At 42.1% G+C, this 22,084-nt stretch overlaps 1 long non-coding RNA gene across 2 annotated transcripts; it reads right to left on the bottom strand.

Moving 5' to 3' along the window:
* Positions 1–862: 862 nt before the first annotated feature.
* LOC111157255 lies at positions 863–21,833 on the bottom strand. Of its 2 annotated transcripts, XR_002641286.1 has the most exons (5): positions 21,752–21,833; positions 5,429–5,566; positions 3,535–3,744; positions 977–1,094; positions 863–892 (listed from the first exon to the last, which is right to left on the bottom strand). It is a non-coding gene; the product is annotated as an uncharacterized LOC111157255 (long non-coding RNA). The 2 variants fall into 2 exon arrangements; XR_002641285.1 differs by lacking the exon at positions 21,752–21,833 and having other exon boundaries at positions 5,429–5,687.
* Positions 21,834–22,084: the final 251 nt, after the last annotated feature.

The raw sequence follows: 22,084 nt of genomic DNA, 5'->3' as shown, positions 1-22,084 counted from the left end.
GCCTGGGTGGCTCAGTGGGTTAAAGCCTCTGCCTTCGGCTCAGGTCATGATCCCAGGGTCCTGGGATCGAGCCTCACATCGGGCTCTCTGCTCAGCAGGGAGCCTGCTTCCTCCTCTCTCTCTGCCTGCCTCTCTGCCTACTTATGATCGCTGTCAAATAAATAAATAAAATCTTATTTTAAAAAAGATTATACAGAATAAGATGAGCAGAACTTCTGCAAGGCTAAGGGGTCTTTTCCAAAAGCCTTGCAGGGGCACCTACATGGCTCCGTTGGTTGAGCAACAGACTCTTGGTTTTGGCTCAGGTCATGATCTTGCTGTTATGGGATCCAGCCCCGAGTAGCGCTCCATATTCAGTGCGGAATCTGCTTCAGATTCTTTTTCCTTTCCCCTTTGCTCCTCCCTGCTCACTCACTTTTGCGCTCTCTCACTCAAATAAATAAACAAAAATCTTTTTTTAAAAAGCCTTGCAAAGAGGAGTTAGCTCATTTGTATTTCCCTTGGATGCAGGGAAACAAATAATAAATAGGGAAGAACAAATCGAAGTTTCTGGTGTCAGATCCAACAGCCAGAAAGGCTCCCTTTTTGCAATAGATTAGAAAGAAAGGGAGGAAATAAGGTAAGAAGCAACAGCGAGAAAAAGGTATACAGGTCTGGTCCAGTCATCTTGGGAAAGCTGTCTCCTTCAGCTGTCGTCTGCTTCAATTCCTGGAAATCTTTATTTCCAGATACTCAGGGGATGTGCAGATCTAGTCAGGGTTTGGCACTTTCATTAGATGTGACACACGGGAGGCTGCTTGGCTGGCTCAGTCAGAGGAGTGTGCAACTCTTGATCTCCGGGTTGTGAGTTCGAGCTCCACGTTGGATGGAGAGATTAGTTTAAAAATTAAATCTTAAAAAAAAAAAAAAGGATGTCACACATGGATCCAAGAGTCATTCCTTGGAGTTTCGCAGTACAAGGGTTGGTTAACAGTACCTGAAAGGGGCCTTTCCAACAGGGTTGAAGAGAGTCTTCCTGTAGCTGTCTTTTCCAATAGATGAAATCTCTGGACTGCAAGGTATGACGCTTTAGATCTTTGTCTCCCAGGAACGCACTGTGGAAAGATTGTTCTACTAAAGCGTGGTTATTCTCAACAGAAGCAATTTGGCCTGTGCAATATTTAAGTATATCTCCTTTTACCATTTGTGGATCGAAAGAAGCAGGAGCCAAGTACATGGGCCATCCTGTGATTATCTCAAAAGGTAACAGTTTATAGGTTCCAAAGAGGTAGATCTAAAATGTAGGAAAACTAATGGCAGTGCTTTTGGCCGGATTATTTGAAGAGCCTCTACAAATTTTGCTTAACAATACCATTAGTGTGTTTGACTTGCCCTGAGGATTAAGGGTAGCAAGCACAGGAGAAATGTTGTAACAATACCCAAACAACACAAACCTGTCGAAGCAAGTTCTCTGGTCACTATGAAGTTTGAGGGGAATTCCCCAGGTACGGATGATTTTTTCTAGCAGGATTTTAGCCACAAAAAAATAGCAGTCCAGTGAGAAAACATACAAACCATTATCAAGACAAATTTATATGCCTGAGACGGAGGAAGCTGAATAAAATCCATCTGCCAAACTTTGATCCATTGGGCAATTTACAGTGTCCAGAAGCAGTGCACACAGGTTTTTCCAAATTATATTTAAAGGCAGGTAGGGCAAGCAGAGTAGGCACTGTGTGGTCTTGTTAACATTTACCCACCAGTATTGGCTCAAAGGTTTTCATTTTATCAGCAGACCAATGATTGGATACGTATACAGTAGTCAGTACTAGGAATTTTAGAGTCTGTGGCAGCACTGGATTATTATTTGGCCCAACCCAGATTTTTTTTTTTTTTTTTTTTTAATGAAACCAGCAGTCATTAGGTTTTCAATATTGTTTTTTCCTTTTCTGGGGCTGATGGTTGGGCATCTCTAGTCAATTTTTCTAGATTATCATTTGGGGAGGGGAACATCCCTTCGACCATGACAGAGGTTTGGCTGTTGGTTCCTTCAAGAGCAGCATTCTTTGCGGAAATATCAACTAGGTAGTTTCCTCTGGCCTCCAAGGAATCCAGCTTAGAATGTGCAGGGACCTTAACACCAGCCAAAGCACCTGCCAAGTGTATGGCATCTAGTCATTTCTGAACATAAAGGACTTTTTTAATTTTGTCCCCACTAGAAGTGAGGAAGTCTCACTGTTTCCTTAGCATTCCAAAGTCATGAGCTACTTCAAAGGCCTACCTACCGTCAGTATAGATATTTGCAGTTTTGCCCTTGGCTAAAATGCAGTCCGAGCATGAATAGCCTGTTGGGCCAGGATAGCTGAGGGCAAAAGTGCGTCTTAATGGCTTAAAAAAAAAACCTGTATAGCATACCCAACATAATATTTACCATTTCCACCTTTTAAATAAGAACTATTGGTAAACCACCAAAAGTCTGCTTTATGCAAAGAAGCTTTCTGTAAGCCATCAAAGGGAGTCTGACAGTCATGAAGAGGACCCTCCACAGAGAAGGAAGAATGGTGGCAAGGTTAAGGTTAGTACAGCAAGAGAGTCTGGAATCCAATTTTTCACAGCAGCCAGCTAGCCTAAGAAAACCTTACAACTGGCTTCGTTTTGGGAAGTTCAGGATGCCATGAAGCCTATTTGGATCTATGTGTAGCTTTTGTTCTGAGCTCAGGTGCTGCAAATATCAAACCAGAGTCTGAGAAAACTGCAGTTTCTCCATGGAAACCTTGCGTTCCTTTAAGGCTAACAGCCTAAACAGGTGGATGCTGTCCGTGCAACGCCTGAGAAGGGGATCAGAGAAGCAAGTGCCTGAGTATTGTAATAAGGCAGAACTTCTAGTTAACTTTGTATCTTCTAAATCCACTTTTAAGGTTTGGGAGAAGTAGGAAGGACTTTCAGCAAAACTCTGGGGCATTACTGCCCAGGTACACTGCTCTTCTTCCCCAAAAGGCAAAAAGATAATTGACGACCTTATCCACAGAGAAATCAATCACAGTGAAAAATCTGACGGAACAAATACAAGATGTTGAAGGGTCATCTGATTCACCGAGCTGGCAATTTTGGTTGTTGCTATCAAATTCTAGAATTATCTCCCCCTTTCAGGAGAAAAAAATTCCAATGTTATTTTTCTAAGAAATCTCAGCCCAAAAATTGAATAGGGGCAGAGGAACTAAGAAGAAAAGAATGAGTATCTCTTAAAGGAAACAAGAAGGAATTGGTTTAAAGATAGGAACGGGCTGAGGTTTATTAGCGACCCCCACTACTTGAACCATTTCAGTATTTCGAGCAGGGGCTGTTTAATAACAGTAGGACTGCGCACTGAGAGCGTAGGTCTGATGTCGACAAGGACACAAAGAGATTCATCCCCAGTCTGGAGAGTTTCTTCTCCAAGCTGGTAAAGAGGAAGAATTGGGAAAAGCCCCTGTAATTCTTCGGAGTCGTGTAGTTGGGAGTTCGGAGGGCACTGGAAAGGCTGGTTGGAGGGCTGAAGGCACTTAGAACACTTACCTTTGGAACAATCTTTCTTCCAATGTCCAATAATGGCAGAGACCAGGAGGGAGTTGCTTTTGCTTAAGGCGCTTCCATTTGTTAGAGTTGAAAATTAAAGATTTTAGTGGTCTTCCTTGTAGCTGAATTCTCTGGGGTGTGGGTGGGCCACTTTGCTAAAATAACTGAATCTGAAGCAGACAGTTTCCCAGTCCATCCTAGTCCTTTTAACTACAAGGGAAAAATCCAGATTCAGCCCTTTAATGAACACAGAATTGAAGGGTACCTGAGTGGACTTAACATCCATAGGGAGGCCACAATTTTCCTGAAAAACAGTTTGGAGGTGACTGTAATAGTCCTGCAAAGGTTCATGGGGTTTCTGAGTGCAAGCTTCAATCTTATTCCAATCAACAGGTTTTGGGAAAGCCCTAGGGACTGCCCAGTGAAGCTGTTTAGCAATTGCCCAGCCTGACCATATAAAAAGGCATGGGGTTGGTCTCTCATTTAAAGTTCTAAAGAGGGGCGCCTGGTTGGCTCAGTGGGTTAAAGCCTCTGCCTTTGGCTCGGGTCATGGTCCCGGGGTCCTGGGATCGAGTCCCGCGTCAGTCTCTCTGCTCCGCAGGGAGCCTGCTTTCTCCTCTCTCTCTGTCTGCCTGCCTCTCTGCCTACCTGTGATCTCTGTGTCAAATAGATAAATAAAATTAAAAAAAAAAAAGTTCTAAAGATGGGACGCCTGGGTGGCTCAGTCACCTTTGGCTTAAGTGTCTTAAGCACCTGCCTTCAGCTCAGCTCATGATCCCAGGGTCCTGGGATCTAGTCCCACATGGAGCTCCTTGCTCACCTGGGAGCCTGCTTCTTCTTCTGCCTGCCACCCTCTCCCGTGCACCTCCCCCCACCCCGCTTGTGTGCCTGGGGCTCTCTCTCTCTCTCTCTGACAAATAAATGAAGTCTTTGAAAAATAAAGTTTTAAAGATTTTTCAGGATCATCCCAATTAGCTGTTTTCATCCAGTGCTGGGCCTGGCCTTCAACAAGCATGTGAAGTAGCCGATACAAATCTGAGGAAGCTGGTTGGTAGGTCTGAATGACTACATTAAATTCTTTGGCAAATCTATGAGGATCTTCAATAACTCCGGGAAAATCTTTCACCATGGCTCATAGTTCAGCCTTAGTCCAGGGGACATGGGAAATTAGGAGCTTAGCATCAGGATCCTCTTAAGAGTGTAATTAAAGGGGCCGGTTTTAATGGGTTCAGAGAAGGGAGAGGGGAGAGGTTCAGAGAAAAAGGGAAGTTCACTGAGAGAACAAGAATGAGGAAGCAGAGGGTATAAAGGACGTAGAGACGGAGACAAAGAGGACTGGGGAGGAAGAAAGAGGCCTGAAAAGGTTTTTTTGTCTTCTTCCAATTGTTTGTTCACCTTGGTTAATTAAAATGGTATTTTTTTTAAAGAGATGATTTTAGAGTCTTGGATACTCTTGAAAGCTTCAAGATATTAATTGAAATAGGTATCCCATTTAGTTCATTTTATTTTAGAGCTTCTAATTTGGTTCTAAGAAAATCAAGTTTGGGAAGATCCAACGTTCCCCATAACAGCCACTGGAGTCCTGAGTAATTTTTTGTTAAGTTGGTCCAATTAGTTAAAAATGCACATGAGGAGGGACCATAGTTTTAAACATAAAACTGGCTGGGGTCCCAGAAGGACGACCCTCCTGAGAGAATTGAGCAGATTGAGAACTCATTATGGAGAGAACTTAGCAGATTGAGAACCCATTACTCAAAACCAGAGGTTCAGGAAACAGAAGAGTACTCACGAGGAAGGACAACAGTTTCATTAAAAAAATTTTTTTTAAACAGATCCAAATAAAGTCGGAGAGCTCAACCAGAAGGAGGGAGCTCAGATCCGAGAGTGGACTTACCGAACTAAAGGCAAGATGACTCACAGAAGCAGAAAGCACAAGGCACTAACGTAGGTACTTTACATGGTTCTGGGGGTCGTGACTTCCTCAGGGGTTCCTCTCCTTTGGGTCCCATCTGGGTCACCATGTAATGCTGACCTTAAAAAGCAAAAGAGCCAGTTATTCTACCAGCAAAATGACTTCATAAGGGAATAGAGAGGAACTGAAACTCAAGACAGGAAAACTACGGTGAACCACGGGGCAAATCCAGAAAACAGAGGAGAGGGGCTTGCTTTTAGGAGGGGAAAGGAAGAAGCTAGGAGGAGCTGTTTTGCTGAGTTCTCACTGGCTGGATTGTTACTGGGCCATGAGAAATTCTTCCTCCTGCTGGGGCGTTATAAGGTAAGCAGCTTCCTCTTGGGGAATGCGAAAACACTTCTTACAAGCAAGCAGTAATTCATGAGAGCTCCCCCTCCAGGGCTTCCCAACTCAATTTTTAAATTGTTTTTGAAGATTTACTCTTTATTTATTTGAGAGCGAGCGAGAGAGATCAAGCACAGATGGCTCGTAGGGGCCTGTAGGGGCAGAGGGGGAGGGAGAGAATCTCAAGGAGACTCCCCACTGAGCATGGAGCCCAGTGCAGGGCTCAATCTCACAACCCTGAGATCAGGACCTGAGCCGAAATCACGAGTGGGATGCTTTACTGACTGAGCCACCCAGGCACCTCCTGACTCCATTTTAAATGAGGTTTCCTTTATTTTCACACTTCCCACTTTACAGCCTCTGGACTTTTCCCAAGTCCTTCCTCCCAATCAAAATGTACCTGTTTATTCCCTCAAGGCCATACTCTTTACTAGATGTCAGTGATATAATTCAGGGTTAAGGCATACTAATATTTTGATGATTTTGTTTCCCATGTGCCCCACATAAGAGGTTCAAGGGATGTATTATGAAGAATATTAAATCAGCAAAATGTTTAGGGACCTAGTATGAACCTGGCATTGGCCTAGATCCTATAGCACTGTATCAAAGAACAGAAAAATTGCCACTGGGGCGCCTGGGTGGCTCAGTCGGTTAAATATCTGACTCTTGATTTTGGTCAGGTGGTGATCTCAGGGTCGTGAGATTGAGCCCCACATGAGACTCCGTGCTCCATGCTGTCTACTTCTCTCCCTCTCTCTCTCCCTCTGCCCCACCCCCACTCACACACTTGCACACTCACCCTAATAAATAAAATCTTCTAAAAATACTTTATAAAAAAAGAAAAATTGGGGGTGCCTGGGTGGCTCAGTGGGTTGGGGCCCCTGCCTTCGGCTCGGGTCATGATACCGGGGTCCTGGGATCGAACCCTGCATGGGCTCTCTGCTCAGCAGGGAGCCTGCTTCCTCCTGCCTCTCTGCCACTTGTGATCTCTATCAAATAAATAAATAAATCTAAAAAAAAATAAAAAAATAAAAATTGCCACACTGGATCTATCCAGCCTACTACCCAGTAGCTAACATTATCAACAAAGGACATGCTCTGGAAAAAACAGAGATGGGGCGCCCAGGTGGCTCAGTCGGTTAAGTGTCTGTCTGCCTTTGGCTCAGGTCATGATCCCAAGGTCCTAGGTTTGAGACCCATGTCAGGCTCCATGTTCAGTGGGAGCGTCTGTTCTCCCTCCACCCTCTCCCTGCTTATGTGTGCACTCATGCGCGCGCTCTCTCTCTCTCTGAAATAAATAAATAAATAAATAAATAAATAAATAAATAAAATCTTTTTTTTTTTTAAAGAAAGAAAAAACAGAGATGGAACATTCAAACAACCTTTCTGGAAGGCTTTTTAGACAAACATAGAAAAAACTTTAAAAATTTACACACTCTTTGACCTATGATTTTACTCCTAAGAATTTATGCTAAGGAAGTAATAAGAGATACTTACAAAGATCCAAGTGCAATGATGTGTATTACAACATTATTTATAATACTGAAACAATCTAAATATCCAAAATAGAGGGCAAGGTAAATAATTTATTCTGTATTCGTATGATAGAATGTTGTGTACATTAAATTCCTATTAACACAAGATTTTTTGACAACAAAAAAAATCTATTGTTGATTGTGAAAATTTTTTTCAAGATTTTATTTATTTATTTAACAGACAGAGATCACAAGTAGGCAGAGAGGCAGGCAGAGGGCGGGGGGAAGCAGGCTCCCCACCGAGCAGAGAACCTGATGCAGGGCTCGATCCCAGGACCCTGGGACCATGACCCGAGCTGAAGGCAGAGGCTCAACCCACTGAGCCACCCAGGCACCCCTGATTGTGAAAATTTTTGTTTTAATTTTATGCATAGAAAAAGACTGAAAAGATTTACCTTAAATGTTGAAAATGTTTGTATCAAAATGATAGGAATATGAATGACCTTTTTTAAGCTAAATGTTCTAAATTTCCACAAGAAACATTCTTTTTTAATTGGGAAAAAACAATGCAATTGTCTATTTTTTAAATGGAATATTCCCTGAGAAAGACTATTTGTCTTCCTTAAAACATCAAAGAGTAACAATATTCCCAGCTTCTCCTAATGTAGCCATTTATAGTTTTTCATTTGTAAATGTGTTTAACAGTTTTAATCCTTTTCACTTCTGGTAACTTGTGCTATTATTTTTTTGACATAATTACACATTCAACAAAGGTTACAAGGAATGTAGAGAGAAGTCCCATGCACTGTTTCCTCAGTAGCCCCAATGTTAGCATCTTATACAACTATAGCGCAGTATCAAAACCAAGAAATTGACACTGGTACAATCCTCAGTGCTTATTCAGATTTCACCCATTATACATGTACTCATTTGTGTCTGGGTGTTGTGTGTGGGTGAGTGTTTAGCTCTATATAATTCTATCAGATGTATAGCCTTGCATAACAACCACCACAATCAAGATCTAGAACATTTTCATCACAAGGATCCCTCATGTTGTACTTTTTTAAAGATTTTATTTATTTGAGAGGGAGAGAGAGAGAGCGGGCATGAGTGGAGGAGGAACAGATGGAGAGGGACAAGCAAACTCGGCGCTGAGCATGGGGTCCAAGGTAGGGCTCGATCCCATGACCCCGAGATCATGACCTAAGCCAAAATCAAGAGTCAAATGCAAAATTTTTAAAAACCAGTATTTTTCCTTATATTAACTGGTACAACTCCTTGCTACCCTTTCTATATTTTTTGCCTGCATCTTTTGATCACCTCTTCATCTGATATCACTTTTGTACTATAATGTCTATAGAGAGAACAGGGAAATAATTTAGTATTTCCCAAGAGTACAGAAAAGTTTTTTTTTTTTTTTTTTGGTTTCCCAGCCCATCACTGATTAATGTCACATATATATTCTGGGTTGTCAATTTTGGGAAAACCTCTATCAAATCTGGGAAAACCTCTCTATCATTTCTTGTCTATATAAGCTGTAAGATTTTAGGCTATGTCAAGTTTTTTATGTAATGACTAATCTTAGATAAGCTTTAGACTTACTGGTTTAAAAGTGTTCCCTCAAGGGACGCCTGGGTGGCTCAGTTGGTTGGACGACTGCCTTCGGCTCAGGTCATGATCCTGGAGTCCCGGGATCGAGTCCCGCATCGGGCTCCCGGCTACGCGGGGAGTCTGCTTCTCTCTCTGACCTTCTCCTCGCTCATGCTCTTTCTCACTGTCTCTCTCTCAAATAAATAAGTAAAATCTTAAAAAAAAAAAGTGTTCCCTCAAGTCATTTCTACACTGGTACAGCCACCCATAACTTAACTATATGCAGAAGTGATAGGAAACCACATAAATATATCCTGCTAACCCCAAATAAATGTATCTGAAACACAATTTCTCTTTGGTTGGATCCCCAAAAGAATAGTTCCAGTAAAGGGGCACCTGGGTGGCTCAGTTAAGCGCCTGCCTTTGGCTCAGGTCATGTTCTCCACATCCTGGGATCCAGTCCTACATTGGGCTCCCTGCTCGGCAGGGAGTCTGCTTCTCTCTCTCTCTCTCTCTCTCTCCCCCTCTGCCCCTCCTCCCTGTTCATTATCTTTCTCATAAATAAATAAATAAATAAAAATCTTTAAAAAAAAATAGCTCCAGTAAAAACAGAACTCTCCACAGAAAGCAAACAAAGGCAGAAAATATAAAAGGAGCAAAAGTGTTTTCTGGGTTGGATGAAGATAGCCAACACTTATTTTTAATACATCTTGTGTCTTCACAAGTAGATTTAAAGTTAATAAAAAAGTGTTCCCCTCTCATATACATTTAAAGTAGTCTAATGTTGTGAATTCCCTTGACAGAATTGGGGAAACCATGTCCCAGAAGAATAAAGCCTCAGAGGAAACCTGCTGGAGCTAATCTGTGGCAGGAAAGCCTTCCCCACCACTGAATTCTAAACCTGTTCTGTGGCAAAGACTTCTGAAAGGAGGACAGCAAAGACAGAAATCCTAAGGAAAAGATGGGATGGATTTAGCCATACTAAACTTAAAAACATCCATGAGGTTAAAACAAAACCAAACACAAAAAAAAACCCTTGGGGAAGAAAGTACTTGTTATTCATATTACAAAGGAGAGCACCACTACAGAAATCAATTAAAAATTTTAAAGCATGAGGAATCCAACAGAAAAACTGGCAAAGACCATGAACAGGCCATTCACAAAGAAAGAAATATGGAAAGGCAAAAATTGAAACAACTGCCAAAGAGTTAGGGAAACCAATCCCTCTCACCCTGCTGTTGGGAATAGAAATTAGTTCACCTTTATACAAGGCTACTTGACAATATAAAAATGACACTAACACTTATAAGAAGCTTGCTCTTTGCTAAGTACTCTGTGAAGTGCTTTGCACTGATTAAGTTATTCAATTCTCACTCAGCTTTATTGATATTCAATGTGCATCATTTGTAATAATGAAAACTCAAGACTCCTCAGACCCCCAACAATAGGGTTTGGTTAAATGGATCATGGAACCTCTCTCTAGACAACAGGACTGAAATGATCTGTATTTACCAAATGAAAAGCTCTCAAAATATAGTTTGTTTTTTTTCAAAGATTTTATTTATTTATTTGAGAGACAGAGATCACAAGTAGGCAGAGAGGCAGGCAGAGAAAGAGAGAGGAAGGGAAGGAGGCTCCCGCCGAGCAGAGCGCCTGATGCGGGGCTCAATCCCAGGACCCTGGGATCATGACCCAAGCCAAAGGCAGAGGCTCTAACCCACTGAGCCACCCACACGCCCTAGTTTTTTTTTTTTTAAGACTACAGAAGAGAATATATGATGTACCATTTCTATTGTATAAAAACTGCATGAATAAATACCTATCTACATATGGATATGTATGTAGAAAAATCTTGGGGAGGAGCACCTGGGTGGCTCAGACAGTTAAGCATCTACCTTTGGCTCAGGTCATGATCCCAGTGTCCTGGAATTGAGACCCACAGTGGGCTCCCTGCTCAGCAGGGAGCCTGCTTCTCCCTCTCCCTCTGCTGCTCCCCTTGCCTGTGTTCTCTCTCTCAAATAAATAAAATCTTTAAAAAAAAATCTTGAGGATATAGAGCAAAATGATGACAACGGTTATTTCCAGGTGGTGGGATTTTAGATGATCTTGATTTTCTGCCTTACACTTTTCCATGAATGCCTTCTGAAGTTTTGCTATCACTATTCCTGGGAAGCAGGAGTAAGGTGGGCTTGAGGGGCACACGACCTGTGGTGTCATACACAGCTCCATCCTTACAGAAGCCCATGTTTTGTTTAATATTCTACTGTCATGATTTTGAAATTCTGAATAATTCATGAATAAGGGGCCCCACACTTTCAGTTTGCACTGGCTCCTGCAGATTCTGTAGTGGGTCCTGTCAGGAGTACACCTTGCCTCTTCAGCTGTCGTCCTGAAGTGTGGGATCCTGCCACTGTCACTACTCTGAGAACTTGCTGTTTTCATTTTCCTTCCCTCACGCAGAAAGGAAAACCTCTCAACAAGGAGGCTTTGGACTCATTTTTTCCACCGTCAGCTGACTGATCAACCCTCTCCCTGGACAAGGAAAGCCTCTGAGAACAGACTATTTTTCTTCCCTATTAGATTTTAGCTTTACACTCTCTCCCAGCCCCCAACAGGATGGATCATGGGTGCCCCTTACAATATCTGCCTATACCTTCCAAAACACCAATCCTGGCAGGGGAAAAACCTGTTCTTCGGAGTAACACACTCGATCACAGCAACTACTCTAGCGTCAAACACATATGCGTACATTACCTATGTATATTGTCTTTAGGTCATTCAGTAATAAGCCCGTGACTGTGGCCATGAGATTTCCTTACAGTTTATTCCCATCAACTAAGCTTTTCATTGTCACAGATGGTTTCATCTCCACTTGGAGATATCACTGTGCATGCCTCCCTTTAGATCTTTTGTAAAGATTTATCTTTTGAAAAACTAGCTACCCCCCCATCCCTAAGAAATCATGCTTTTGAAATGTCAAAATAATATCCTTAACCTCCTTTATCTTTACCTTTGTTTCCTATTTCTAAGGCAGCATCTACTCAGAAGAGGGCCACAGCCCACTAGTGACTCAATTCCCTTTAAAACAGTGGTTGTGACATCTCATCAAAAGTTTCATGAGGTCAACTTATATTACATCCACCAAACATTTTATCTGCATGCTACTTAATCCTTCAAATAAATCCAGTTAACTAGATAAGCATTATAGAAATCACATCTCCTCTAAGAAATTCTTTTGGTCCAAATATCTTCTACTAGCTTTTCTGACAGGAAAGTCAAAATTCCCAGTTCTTGAGTCACTCTGTTGTGCCACACGTACCACATAAACAAAAAAAAAAAAAATCCAATTTTGGATATTTCCAAATACACATAAAAGTATAGGGAATGATGCAATTAAGTTCCAGGTATCCATTACTCACCTTCAGCAATTACATTCGGCCAATCTCAATCATCACTTTTTAATTTTGTTTCTTGATTTAGAGGAAATTTTGAGCATTGGGTTCTCACTAGGAATACAGCCAAATTCATAGTCTCACTTGAAATAAAGCTGTCACCTCAGTAGCAGTTATCTAGTTAGAATCTAAACGCATTCCCCCTTCCCAGATTCCCCATCTCTAACCAACCTGCTCCACAACTCCCCCTCTTCTCACCCCTAAGCTGCAACTGGCATTTGTCCCAGCTAACTGATCTAATGATCTAATCCTTTCTCCTTTCAACTATGGGAACACGGGACAGGGAGACTTAAAGAACACATTTGTTCAGCATTCTGCAGAAGAGGCAAAATTGCCTTCTGACCATGCACCCCAGGGCAATTCCGTTTCACTTCTTCACCTTCTGGAGAGGTGAACAAATAACAGCATTAGAACAAAAAAAAATTTTTTTAGAGCTTTTGTTCAGAGACCTGTTTAGGGGCGCCTGGGTGGCTCAGTTGGTTGAGCTTTCCACTCTTGGTTTCGGATCAGGGCATGATGTCATGGGTCCTGAGAAGGACCCCCACTGGGCTCTGTGCTCAGCGGGGAGTCTGCTTGAGGAGTCTCTCCCTCTGCCCCTCCCCCAACTTGTGCACACAGGGATGCGGGTGCTCTCTAATAAATACATTTTTTTAAAAGATCTGTTTAAAATTATGCTATGTCTATGCATGAGAAAGTAGGTATTAAACAAAGAAGGCAAGAAGAGCAAGGTTCAGAGGGAATAAGATGGAGAATTAAGGGTCTCGCAAAAGGAAGCAAGACTTCTGGGCAGCCTCTGACACTTGATCTCCTTTAATCTTCCCAACAATTTCAGGTACAACTGAATTCCCATTTTACATATGAGGAAACTGAGGAAACTCAAACCTCAGAAATCCTGTGGCTCCAGGCACCCAGTCTGTGAATGCTGGAGGAGGAATTCAATCGTATGTGACTCCGAAGTCGTGCTCTTTCTACCTAAGCAGTGGGCTTGGGAGCACTGGGCAGTGGCACAGGACATTTGTCAGGGTCCCCAGGACAATCTCTTTTGAGGGCTCAGCCTGCAAACAAATGCCACTTTGTAATGAGACTTTCTCTCTTTCTCACCAGATGGTCCCCTAAATTAGTTGAAGCCTGTGGGCCTTAAATATAAAATAGGCGGATGCATGTTGATTATAATACTGCAGCTTGGTTTTCATCGCAAGTGTTAGGCTTAAAATGTAAGAATGTGATTGACTTATAGCATTTTCTTTTTAAAGGATGAAAGTTCCTTGTGCTTGATCAGCCCAGCCCCTGGAAGCCTGGCTGCTGCTCTCCATAACAGAGAGAATGACACCCAGGCGGGCGCCCGAAAGCAAGGGTTCCATAGCCATCTGCCTAGGACAGGCCTGAGCCACACGACTTTGACCCAATCCACACTGCTGATGTTGCCCCTCTGAGGCCCACGGGAGGCAGTTCATGCTCTTCCTCCCTTGGCCAGACTAGGCAAGTTGTGTTTCCTCAAGAGGCCCCCGGCTTGCTGCCATATTATCCACCCAGCTCCTTCTTTGCCATCAGCATTTACCTGACCCTGCCGGGATATAGAAGCTGGTCCATCTGGACTGGACATCCGCCCTTTTATTCCCCACTGAGCTGGAGGGAAAAGAGGCAGCTGTAAAACCTGCTTCTCTTTTACTCACACTTAGTATGCCTGTTTTGTCTGGATGTAAAGGCCCACTCACCTACAGCTAGGAAAAATTCTGCTCTCCTATCTAACTTTGGAACTGAGAAATCAGTCTTTGTTTAGACACGCTTCTCTACAAAGCACGGCAGCTGGGGTGGAGTGGTGGCAGCAGAGAGGCTGCGGGAGCCACCAAGGGTGAGGGGGAAGCCAATGCCGAGCCGGGAGGAGCAGTCGCCTCAGGGAAGGGAGACGTTATCACAGGGTTCAGCAGGGAGCAGTAAGGGAGATGGTTCACGATTCAGGAAGAAGGGAGAAGGGGCTAAGAACCAAGCACTATGCTAGATGCTTTACATATACCAAGGAAGGTGGGACTGGAAATGAGGAGAAATTTTTGAATGCAGGACACGGATTCAGGCAAGAAGTAATGAAGGACTTAGTAGGATGATAGCAGTTTGAATGGAAAAGAAAGAAGAAATAGGATTCACTGTGAGAGGAGTTTCAGCCTAACTTACCAATGGACTGGGTGCAGAGGTCAGGGAAGAGGAAACCAAGAGAGCTTTGGGTTTTCATAATAAGTGACTGGGAAGATAGGGGACATTAATGGGAAAATGACTGTCAGGAGATGGACATAGGCGAGGTTGATCAATTTGGTTTCGGACCTATCTAATCTTTAAAAAAAATGTTTAAGGTTTTATTTGAGAGAGAGAGAGAATGAGAGAGAGTGGGAGGAGGAGCAAAGGGGAAGGGAGACAGAGAGGGAAAGAATCTCAAACAGACTCTGAGATAAGTGTGGCTCCCGATAGGGGGCTCTATCCCACAATCCTCAGATCATGAGATGAGCTGAAACCAAGAGTCTGACGCTAAACCGACTAAGCCACCCAGGTGCCCCCTTGAAATTTTTTTAAAAAGATTTTATTTATTCATTTGACAGACAGAGATCACAAGCAGGCAGAGAGGCAGGCAGAGAGAGGGGGCGGGGAAGCAGGCTCCCCGCTGAGCAGAGAGCCTGATCCCCTGATCCTGAGATCATGACCTGAGCTAAAGGCAGAAGCTTTAACCCACTGAGCCACCCAGGTGCCCCTGAAATTTTTTATAATACAAATTTTCAAACATAGAGAAAAACTAAGGAAATAGGATATTGAAGTCCCACGTACCCATTAGCTAGCTCGACAATTATCAACTTATGGCCAATCTTGTTTCATCCTTTCTTCCTTTCTTCCTTTCCCCAACTAGATTATTTTGAAATAAATCTCAGATACATGATACCGTCCATAAACACTTCAGTATGTATTTCTAAAAGATATTCTTAACATAGCCACATAGAATTATCTTACCTAAAAGAAATTAATCATCACATACTTAATGTCATCGATAAGTATCCAAATTTCCTCAATGGTCTCCTTGTTTATTTATAATTGATTGGCTAAAATCAGAATCCAGATAAACAAGACCCACTGAATGTAAGAGTCTGTCTAAAACTGCCATGTAGACATATCAAGCATTTCAGGTCCAAAACTCAATGAAGAGGTAGAGGCCAGGAATACAGATTTAGAAATCATCTTCCCAGAGGGATGATGAAGCTATTTGAATAAATGAAGCTGAGTAGATACCATAGAAGGAGAATATAGCAATAAGAATGGCTCAAGGATAAAACCTTGGGGAACAACTACATTCAGGAAGAAAAGAGCCCCCTGGGATGGGGATGGGAGTAGTTTGAGAAAGAAGTGAAAAGCTGAAAAAGAAAACAAGATAGTGATGTCACCGCAGCCAAGAAATGAAAGCATTACACAGAGGGAGAACCACATAATTGTGCTTGCTTCATGTTTTCCATCAAAAGAGTCTTGGGCTGGGGCACCTGGGTGGCTCAGATGGTTAAGCACCTGCCTTCAGCTCAGAGTCCTGGGATCCGTCCCCATATAGGGCTCCCTGCTCAGTGCAGAGCCTGCTTCTCGCCCTCCCTCCACCATTCCCTCCACTTATCCTCTCTGGCTCTCTCTCTGTCAAATAAATAAATAAAATATTTTTTTTTTAAAAAGAGTCTTGGGCTAAATCTCAGTCCCTGCTCTACTGTGTGGCTTTCTAGCTGTGCTATACATTAAGCAAATCATATCTGTAAACCTAACATTCTTCAAATGTAAAAAACAGGTAAGACCAGTCCTTCCCATTAAAAGGCTGTGTAAGGATCAAATGAGAAAGGGATCCATGTGAAGAAGGCCTTTTTTACTGCGAAGTATTGGATAAATATGAGAGGCTATTCACTCAATACATCTTTACTGTTTTTATTAATGTGAAAATATACCTTAACTGTTGAAGGAAAGGTTAAGTTTCTAATATTAAAACATGCTGAATTTCAAAGGCCATAATTCTTCTAGAGTCTCATACGAGCTAGCTCTTATGAGCAGCTACTGTCTACTGGGCACTGTTCTAAATCCTCCAAATAGGGCCAGGGGCACCTGGGTGCCTCTGTCAGTTAAGAGTCTGCCTTCAGCTAGGGTCATGATCTCAGGTCCTGGGATCGAGCCCCACATCTGGCTCTCTACCCAGCAGGGAGTCTGCTTCTCCCTCTCCCTCTGCCCCCTCCCCCCGCCCCTGCTCATGTTCACTCTCTTTCTCAAATAAATAAATAAAATATTTTAAAAAATAAAATATATCCTCCACATACCCCCTCAAAATCGTATAAGATAGGTACTGTTATGAGTCTTGTTTTACAGATGAGGAAGCTGAAGCTGAGAGGAGTGAACTAACTTGCCCCAGATCACACAGCTCAGACACCGGTGAGCCAAAGCTCAAGCCAAGTCTTTCCTATGCCCGAAACTGATCTCTTAGTCACTACACCAAAGTTTCTCTTAAAAATATGTCTTGAAAGGGGTGCCTGGGTGGCTCAGTAAGTTAAGCATTTGCCCTTGGCTCAGGTCATGATCCCAAGGTCCTAGGATCAAGTCCCGCATCAGGCTCCTTGCTCAACAGAGTCTGCTTCTCCCTCTGCCTGTTGCTCCCCCTGCTTGTGAGCTCTCTCTGACAAATAAATAAATTTTTTTTAAAAGAAATTAGTCCTTTAAAAAATAGGTATGCATTGAGAGGCACCTGGAAGGCTCAGTCCTTAGAACATGCAACTCTTGATCTCAGGGTCCTGAGTTCAAGCCCCACAATGGACTTAGAGTTTAAAAAATTTAAAATTAAAAAACAGTGGAAAAATATGCTTTGGAAAATTAGAAGATCACCATATTATAACCCTACTGAATTACAGATCTAGGCATCGAGCATCAATGCAGCTATTATTACAGAAACAACCAGACATTATATGGCTCCTGAAGTAAGCACACATTCACCATCTATGAAGTTAATTTTTCCCCCTATCACACCCCAAATGGAACTTGAATCAAACAAAGCTTTTATTTTTTAAATTTTTTTAAAAGATTTTATTCATTTATTTGACACAGAGAGAGAGATCACAAGTAGGTAGAGAGGCAGGCAGAGGGAGAGGGAGAAGCAGGCTCTCCGCTGAGAAGGGACCCAGATGCGTGGCTCGATCCCAGGACCCTGAGATCATGACGTGAGCCGAAGGCAGAGGCTTTAACCCACTGAGCCAGCCAGGCACCCCCAAACAAAGCTTTTAGATTAGGGTTACAGTTGCCAGATAAAATTTAGGACACCAAATTAAGGTTGCATTTCAGATAAACAACAAATAATTTTCTTAGTATAAGCATGTTCTGTGCAATATTTAATATGTCCCATGCATTATACTTGGGGCATACTTTTACTAAAAAGTATTCATTGTTCATCTGAAATTCAATTTTAACTGAGTACTCTGTGTTTCTATTTGCTAAATATGGCAATCCTACTTTATTGTTTTTTGAAGATTTTATTCACAGATTTGAGAGAGAGAGAGAGAGAGAGAGGGCGCATGAGCAGGGGGGAGAGGCAGAGGAAGAGGGAGAAGCAGACTCCCCGCTGAGCAAGGAGCCTGATTCAGGGCTTGATCCCAGGACCCTGGGATCATGACCCCAGCCAAAGGCAGATGCTCAACCGACTGAGCCACCCAAGTGCCCTGGCAATCCTACCCATTTATAAGAAACGCAAAGGACTGAGAAACATACTAATTTGAATACTCACTAGATGTTTGATTATATTAAGAAATCATTAATTTTTCAGTTGTCTAGTTATATTGTGAGTTTTTTTAAAAGCGGTTATCTTTTACAGATACACATTGAAATGTCTGTGGATGAAATCATATGATGTCCTGAAGGTCCTTCACAGTAATTTGGAAGGGAGGGAAGGGGATGAGATCTAGATATAAGAAGACTGGCTGTGAACTCATGATGTTGAAGCTTCCTCAAAAGTACGTGTGATTTCACTACACTCTTCTATTTCTGTGTGTGTTTAAAATTTCCCATAATAAAAAAGTATTTAAATGAAGCAATACCTAGCACAGTGACTGACATACTGTAAATACTTAATATGTATCTGTTGGCAGGCAAATGGTTTTTTTTTTTTTTTAAGAAAGCTCTCAGATGGCCATCAAATGGAAAAACATTCTGGAAATGAGATTACAAGCATGAATATGCCTGAAAACACAAATGAGATTCATTTAGGGACCAAACTATACTCAAATGGAAACAATAATGAATTTGCCCAGACAAGGGAATTTGTTTATTGAAGATGAACAGTTGTGAAAGTCTGGGAAGAAGAGGTATGTATTACAGGAACTTAATTTGGGTAAACACACAAGACATTTTTAACCCTCCAAAAAGACGTTATGTGGAAAACAATCCACCTTAGGTTTTCTTCAATATGACATATTCCAGTGAACTGTGTAGAAAGTCATATTAATTTCCCAAAGGCCTTTGGACAGATTTTGAAAATTTGAGTGCTCACATGCAAATAAATTGCCAGTTACTAGAAATTAATGACTTCTCATGCTAAATAATGCATGCGCTTGACAGGATGTCTTTATCAAAAATGCAGTATTGTCAGTTTTAAATGCAGTCTTGCTTTAAGTGCTGGATACATGAGGACAACCATATTCGAAAGCAATCTCCTGCCCAAGGTGTAGGCTAATGTGTTTAGTGAAGTGTTTAGTGTAGGTACGTGAAATAAGCTGTTTGTCTTATGCTTAATATCCCTCTATATGGATACATTATTATTAATTCAACCATTTCTCTTATTGATGGATGTTTCCCACCTCTGCTACTATAGACAACAATGCATTTACCCTTCTACATTTAGCCTTACATTCTGGTGCTTTAATTTCTGGGAGAGAGATTATAAGAAGTAGGTTGGCTGGGCCAAGAGTATAAATATTCTTCATTTTAATAGATACTAATTGCATGTATTTCTAAATTAGGGCTACAAATGTGCAATGGTGTTCTAAAAATGCAATCACCGAGGGCACCTGGATGGCACGGTTGGTTAAGCGTCTGATTCTTGGTTTCTGCTCAGGTCATGATCTCAGGGTCCTGAGATCAAGCCGTGTGTTGTGCTTCATACTCAGTGTCTGCTTGAAATTCTCTTCTCCCTCTGCCCCTCCCTGCCACAAGCTGGCTCGTGTTCTCAATTTCTTTCTCAAATAAATAAATCTTTATTTAAAATAATCAGTAATTGCATTTTAAATTATTTAACTACAAGCCAATCATCTTAACTAACTTCACTACAAATGCTAAGTAAATTGCAGCTCTGCTTTAAGTAAAGAACTGGGTTCTCTGACAAATTCCCATTAACAGTGCCTTTGGTGTTAGAAATTCCATGGTTTATTCTATTTCAGAGCATACTGTATCAGTACTTCCAGTCTGGTATATCTTCCTGCATCAGGAAGTGGCATTTTATTTTATTTTTAAGATTTTATCTATTTTTTTGACAGAGAGAGACACAGCAAGAGAGGTAACACAAGCAGGAGTGGGAGAAGGAGAACAGGCTTCCCACTGAGCAGGGAGCCTGATGTGGGGCTCAGTGTGGGGCTCAATCCCAGGACCCTAAGATCATGACCTGAGCCAAAGGCAGACGCTTAAGGACTGAGCTACCCAGGCACCCCAGGAAGTGGCATTTTAAATTGTAACCTTGTCAGTCGTAATTCTGTGTGCCATTTCAATCTGTCCCTTCTTGGTCCTTTTTTTGCAAGGAGAGACTGGTTCTCTGCACTCTTTAAAAAGGTACTTTTTTAGGGACACCTGGATGGCTCAGTGGTTAAGCATTTGCCTTCAGCTCGGTTCATGATCCCAGGGTCCTGGGATCGAGTTCCCCCGCCCCTGCAGTCGAGCCCCACGTCGGGCTCCCTGCTCAAGGGAGAGCCTGCTTCTCCCTCTCCCTCTGCTCCTCCCCCTGCTTGTGTTCTGTTTCTCTGTCAAATAAATAAAATATTTTTTAAAAAATAAAATAAAAAGGTATTTTTTAAAGATTAATTTATTTTAGACAGAGTGCAGTGAGGAGGGGCAAAAGGAGAAAACCTCCAGCAGACTCCCCACTGAGCACAGAGCCCAAGGAGAAACTCAATCTCACCAACCCTGAAATCATGCCCTGAGAGGAAACCAAGAGTCTGATGCTCAACCGACTGAGCCACCCAGGCACCCCACAAAAGGTATTTTCATTAGTAACTTCCCCTCTTCTATTTTTTGTCCCTCTAATCTTGAAGATCCCTTTAATGGCTCTTCTTCCAATTCAAAAGTAACAACTGCTTGTTAGAACCAGTCAAACAATTCAATATGAGGATGTATAAAGACAAAGCTCATCACCTCCACCTCCTAATATAATCAATATTAACAGCCTGCTGAGTCTTCCACATCTTTCCCTGCTCATACAAACAGATCACATATACAAAATCTTGTTTACACCGAAGTATAATCATACTATACACATTGTTCTGCAACTTGTTTCACTCAACTATGTATGTACATATACACACACACATATATATTTATATACGTGACAATATCTAGTACTTAACAAAAAATAGTGGAGATACTCCAGTCTTAGATTCCTTTCCAGTTCTAAAATTTGCTTTTGTGTTCCTTCAGAGAGCATACTACCACTATAATTATTTGTAATGAATTTCTCAATGTCTTTCTTCCCTGCTAGACTGAGAACTCTATGAAGGCAGGGGGCCAATTTTGTTCGCCCCTCTATCTCCAGAATTTAGGATAGTGCTGCCAGTAGAGTAATTGCCTAAAATCTATTTGTTCATTGTTTCAGTGCTTCCTGAAACCTCAGTCTACTTAAACTGGGTCATTGTCAATACTCAAACATTTATCTTTAAGAACTCAGGCCCAAGGAAAGCCACCACTCGGTGTTATTTGGATGGAACCTAGTGACAGTACATTTTAAATATTTGGGGAAATTTGTGTTTTTTAGCAAAAAAAAAGCGAATTTTAAAAGATCACGTGTTTAACAGAGAGTTCTGCACTTATAATTAGGAAACCTGGATTCTAGTCCCACTTCCAACATAAATTACCATGTGGCCTTTAAGAAGTTCCTTTCCTTTCTGGTCCTGGGGTCCTCATCTGTAGCTCTAACATTCATTAATTCCACAAATATGTACTGTCTACTGCGCGCTGGCACTAGGCTAGGTGCTAGTGATACAGGGATGAATACTAATAACAGCCAACATTTAATGAATGCTTACTCTGTGCTTGGTCTTTTACTAATGGGAGTCCTATGCACTCTCATTTATCTCCTACGAACACTACCGTGATCGTTTCTGTACTTTACAAAGGAGGGAAGTGAGGCATAGCGAGGTAAAGTAACTTTCCCAGCATACCAAAGGACGCGGTGAAGACAAGATTGGATTCCAGTCAGTGGGGCTTCAGATGCCATTCCAATAACCACAGAAAATCCTTGCCCTCGTAATTCGAGGAATATTTCAGTGGCCTGCATTTTGGTTCCAGCCCAGAAATACTGGGTGGTGCACCCTTCTCATCGATTTGACGGTGCAACGATGCAGTAGCACATTACAGAAACCACTGAGAAACCTTAAACAAGCGCTGCAAGCATCAACGCTCTACCTCGCTTTCGCGGTTTCACTCCGAGAAGGTCAAGAGGTGGGCGGTGTCAGCGGGTCGTACGCACGCACGCCTCTGCGGCGTCCCATTGG

This window comes from Enhydra lutris, unplaced genomic scaffold, assembly GCF_002288905.1.
Source record: "Enhydra lutris kenyoni isolate GAN:26980312 unplaced genomic scaffold, ASM228890v2 scaffoldscaffold53, whole genome shotgun sequence".
Lineage (NCBI taxonomy): Eukaryota > Metazoa > Chordata > Mammalia > Carnivora > Mustelidae > Enhydra > Enhydra lutris.
Note: the sequence above shows the minus strand (reverse complement) of the source record. Positions and strands in the feature narration are given on the sequence as shown.